Source organism: Hyaena hyaena, unplaced genomic scaffold, assembly GCF_003009895.1.
Source record: "Hyaena hyaena isolate Hyena2069 unplaced genomic scaffold, ASM300989v1 scaffold_588, whole genome shotgun sequence".
Lineage (NCBI taxonomy): Eukaryota > Metazoa > Chordata > Mammalia > Carnivora > Hyaenidae > Hyaena > Hyaena hyaena.
The window spans coordinates 61,008-67,007 of NW_024081222.1; positions in this window are offsets into that span (position 1 = coordinate 61,008).

Below are 6,000 nucleotides of genomic sequence, written 5' to 3' on the forward strand. Positions count from 1 at the left end.
AGGTTCCGTGAGTGGAAGTGGGGCAGTAGGGCAGAGTGGGTGGTTTGAGCTGCTTGGCAGCTTGGGACTTAGGGCTTTTTCAAGTGGAGGCTGGCCCTACCTAGGGAGTTTTTATGGCCTACAAACTAGTTCTACATCTGGAGGAGCTGGACCAGTCCACAAAACCCTCAATACTAGCATCTAGAAATAAATATCTCACTGCTCAGCAACAGAGGAAGGACTGACTATATCCAGGAAACTCCTCACTGTTCTCTAGAGAACATTACTGACAGTGTCTCTGAAGACACTATGTAAATGGCATTAGATGTTAGAACATTGCTTTAAAGGGTACTTTTTTGGTAAGGTAGAAAACTTCAGTTAAAAGCCAACTTTATGATCTTAGAGCCGTATTGTGCCCTTAGATGACTAATAAGTTGTTTAAAGGAAGCATTTTTAAAGATAAAAACTAAGGTCTAATGAGTTTCAACATTAATTCCTATTTTCCTAATTTTACATTGTATTCTAAAATGCAATATATATCTTTATCAATATCCATACAGGCTATGCATATAAAATCACCCATGTGAATCACCTTGGATAAAACAGCAAGACATAATATTACAAGGAAATAGAACACTTGAATAAAATTATAAACCATAGAGGTAATTAGACATTGTGGGGATCATTTCATAATGTATAAAAATATTGAATCAGCGATATACACCTGAAAATAATAGGATATTGCATGTAAATTGTTCTTCAATTTAAAAATGTAGACCTAATACACTCACATCTATAGAACCCTCCACCCACAGCAGAATATACATTCTTCTCAAAGGCACATGGAGCATTTTCCAGAATAGACCATAATTTAGGCAATAAAACAAGTCTCAATGAATTTAAAAGGATTCAAATCATACAAAGTGTGTCCTTAAATAATGGAAAGGAGCTAGATATCAATAACAAAGAAATTTAGGAAATTGAAAAGTATGTGGAAATTAGACCTCACATTCTTAAAATCTTTACAAAAGAAATTAGAAAAGATCTAGAGATGGATGAAACTAAAAACACAATGTAACAAAACATAAATTATTCATAACAAAATACCTACATTTAAAAAATAGAAAAGTAAATAGGTGCCAAGTCAATAAAATAAACTTCTACCTTAAGAAACTAGAAAAAGAAGAGCAAACTAAACACATAGCAAGCAGAATGAGGGAAATAAAAATGATTAAAGCAGATATATATAAAATGGAGAAAATAAAAGCAATAGAAAAAATCAAGATAAATTCTTTGAAAAACTTAATGAGACTGACCAAGGGAAAAAGAATACTCAAATTACTAAAACCAGTAGTGAAAGAGGAGACAGTACTACCAACCTTATAGAAATAAAAAGAATTATAAGGGAATATTATGAACAATTGTATACTCACAAATTGGGTAAGCTACATGAGATGACTAATTCCTAGAAAGATGAAAACTACTGAAGCTGACTTCACAAGAAATATACACACCAATAACAAGTAAGGAGATTGATTCAGTAACCAAGAAAAGCACAGAACCAGATGGCTTCACCGATTAATTCTATCAAATGTTTAAAAAGTAATCATTACCAATCTTTCACAAATGCTTGCAAAAAATAGAATAGGAAGGAATACTTTCTAACTTATCCTATGAGGTCAGTTTTAATACCAAAATCACACAAAGACATCACAAGATAACTATAGATCAATATTCCTTAATAATATAGATGCAAAATTTCTCAGCAAATAATCTGGCACCATATAAAGATTATACACCATGCTGAATGGAATTTATCCTGGGAATGCAAGGTTGGTTTGACATGTAAAAATCAATCAAGGTAATATATTGATAAAATAAAGGATAAAATTACACAATCATCTAAATAAATACAGGAAAGCATTTTAAAAACCCAACAGCCATCACAATAAAAACAAACTAGATGGAAGGGAATTTCCTCAACTTGATAAAGGGCATCTATAAAAAACCCACAGTTAGCAGCATATTTAATGATGCAACTGAAAGCTTGTACCCTAAAATCAGGAACAAGGCAAAGATGTTTGCCTTTGCCTTTTCTATTCAATACTGTACTGAAAGTCCTATCCAGAACAGTTAGACAAGAAAAAGAAATAAAAGACATCCAGATGGTAGAGGAAGAAATAAAACCATCTATTTGCAAAATAATATGTAGAAAATACTAAGGAATCCAAACGCGCACGCGCACACACACGCACACACACACACAAAACCTATTGGAACTAATACATTCAGTAAGGTTACAGGATATGAGATAAATATACAAAAAGCAGTTGTATTTCTATACACTAGCAATAAATCTGAAAATAAAATTAAGAAAATACTTTCAGGGGCACCTGAATGGCTCAGTTGATTAAGTGTCTGACTGAAGTCATGATCTCACAGTCATAAGATCAAGTCTGGTGTCAGGCTCCAGACTGCTTGAGATTCTTGGAAGGCAGGAAGGCAGAAAGGAAAGGGAAGGGAAGGGAAGGGAAGGGAAGGGAAGGGAAGGGAAGGGAAGGGAAGGATTGGATTTCATTTACAATAGAATACAAAACAATAAAATACTTAGGAATAAATTAACCGAAGAAGTGCAAGAGTTTTGCACTGGAAACTACAAAACACTGCTGAAAGAAATTAAAGAAGACCTGAATAAATAGAAAGACATTCATGAACTGGAAGATTTACCTTGTTAAACTGGAAAAACTAAGTTTATCTACATATTCACTGAAAGCTCTATAAGAATTTCAACCTCTTTTTTTGCAGAAATAGAGAAGATTGCCCTAAACTTATATAGAAATGCAAGGGACCCAGAATAGCAATTCAATCTTGAAAGTGAAGATATGGTCAGAGGGCTCACACTTCCCAATTTTAAAACTTACTACAAAGCTACAGTAATTGAGACAGTGTAGTATTGGCCTAAGGATACACAAATAGATCATTTGTGTATAGATCATTAAATAGAATTGAGAGCCCAGAAATAAATTCATACATCCATAATCAATTGATTTTCAACAAGGGTACCAAGACCATTCAATGGATAAAGAATAGTCTTTCCAACAAATGATTCTGGAACAAGTGGATATCCACATGCTAAAGAATCAAGTTGATCTCACCATATACAAAAATTAACTCAAAATGGATCAAACTTTACATGTAAGACCTAAAAGTATAAAACTTAGAAAAAAACATGGGTGTAACTTCATGATCTTGGATTAGGCAATAATTTTTTTAGATATGACACTAAAAGCACAGGCAACCAAAGAAAAACAATAAATTGGGGGAAAAAAGAAAAAAAACAATAAATTGGATAATTAAAATTTTTTTTTCACTTTTGTACTCCAAAACACTATCAGAAAGTGAAAAGACAACTGATAGAATGGAGAAAGTATTGACAACTTATATATATGATAAGGGTCTAGTGTTCAGAAAATATACAAAAATTCTTGCAAGTTAACAATAAAAAGACAACGCAATTTTAAAAGGGGGAGGGGATTGAATAGGAATTTTCCCAAAGACATATAAATGGCCAATAAGCACATGAAAAGATATTCAGTATAATTAATCATTATGGAAATAAAAATCAAAACTACAATGAAATACAACTTTACAAGACTAAGATGGCTCTAATGGAAAATAACAAATATTGATGAAAATATGGAAAAATTGGAATCCTCCTACACTGCTAGTCGAAATGTAAGTTGGTACAGCCACAATGCAGAACAGCTTGGCTGTCCCACAAAAAGTTAAACTTAGAGTTACTATGTAACTCCACAATTAAATCTACTCCTAGTTATATACCCAAGAGAACTGAAAACAAGTTCTCAACTAAATAGTGTACACAAATGTTCATAGCATCATTCATAATAGTGAGAAAGTGGAAACAACCCAAATGTTCATCAACTGATGAAAGAATAAACAAATTTTGGTATATTCAAATAATGAACTGTTATTTGGCAATAAAAAAAGAATGAAGTATTGATACATGCTACAATGTGATTGAACCTTGAAAACATTATGCTAAGTGGAAGAACGAAGCCAAAAACAAAAGGCTACATATTGTATGATTCCATTTATATGGAATGTCCAGAATAGACAAATCTATAGAAATAGAAAGTAGATTAGGGTTGCCAGGGAATAGAAGAGGGGGAGGGGAGACAGAATGCGAAGTGACTGCTAACAAGTACAGAGTTTTCTTTGGGGTTGATGAAAATGTTCTGGAATTAGTGGTGATGTTTGCACAACTTCAGGAATCTACTAAAAACCATTGACTGGCATACTTTAAAATGGTTAATTTTAAGATATTTGAATTATGTCTCAATTTTTTAAAGAGTATGTATGTATCCTCTAAATTAGCACAGGGAGAAAATGGAAAAACACTTAATCGATCCAAAATATGCAAGAGAGGAATGAAAAAGGATGAATAATAAACAGAGTTGACATGATGGATTTTGCTTAAAATATTAATAAAAGGATTAAATGAAAATGGACTAAATGTGTTAAAAGATCTAGATACACACATATGCTGGTTACAAAAAAACCCCACATATCTAAAACTGCAAAGCTCAAAATAAAGACGTAGAAAATATATACTGTGCAAATACCAAACAACAAAACCCTGCCATAACCATGTTTATTGAAGCAAAAAGCATGTCAGAAAAAAGTATTAATTCATAATGACAGCAGATTGAGTTCTACTGAAAGATAAAACAATTACAAATTTGTGTGCTCTACTTAACTTATCCTCAAAATACATAAAGCAAAAATTGACAGCTCTACTACCAAAAAAAAAAGATGAGCACAAAACCATTACGGGAGATTTTGGCACTCCCCAGTAACTGATAGAATCTGATCCTCTTACCCCTTCAATGAGAATGTGGGGTTTAATAATCATGTACCTGATTTTGAATTACTCTATTTTGACAAGTTCCTGAGTGTGAGTATGGCAGGTGGCTTCTAAATTGGCCCCCAATGAACCCCAGTAATATGTTGGGGGCCTTTCCAACATATTACTTTGGGGCTCAGCATAACTGATTCTTTCTCCTTTAACTCTGGAGCTAGTGCTCAGATGGTTAGAACACTGTGCTAATGAGGCACTGGTTCTGCAGTGGGGACCCGTTTGCCAGCCTCTGATCCCTTGCCAAAGACGTTGGCCGGCTGCCTGGCAGCAATTGTTGATCACCAGAGGGAACAAGAGAGCAGCTGGAATGGACCCGGGCCACCTCGGGCTCCCAGAGAAGACTGCACACCCCCGCGGGTAGCAGGTCAACACGTTCGTGACCCTCCAAAGCACCCCTTCCTAGACCAGAGGCACCATTTTAATAAAAGGAAAAACAATCTGTTGATTTTTACACTTTGCTGTAAATTTGTGCTCGTAGCAATCTGTTTGTTGTGACAGTTACCACTGGGATTTTTTCCCCCCTTTATTACTAGAAAGCTTTATTATCTGGAGCTTTAAAGCCTCCTGCAGTGAGAAACTATTGCATCAACACACAGTTCAGAGAAAAGAGAATGACCTGTGACTCTTGTTCTCTAAAGATGGGGGATCATCACTACAACACCAGCCCTCAGCTCCAGAGACTCAGCTGAGCCTCATTACCTGGCTGTTCTAACACCAATACCCTCCCCCAGCCCAATTCTCCATTTACAGTTTTCCCAGGAAGGAGGAGGGAAGGATATTCAGTCAGCTATGAGGAGAAGGGGTCTCCTGTTGTGGGCCTGCAGATTCTGAAGTTCAAGTCACCAGCTCTACTGACTGCATTGTGTGATAGTCATGGGGATGAGGTAGACATGGGATTAAGAGCCTTTCCTACCCTGTACTGCTGGCAAATCATCTCCTCAGCTCAGACTTTCACGGAATCCTGGAATCTACAAAGCAGTGACCAGGACACTTAGAAGAACAAGGGCTCCTGCCAAGCAGGCAATGTGGAGACAGAAATGCTCCTAGTTGAGTGATTAAACTATAACTTGAGGGGTGCCTAG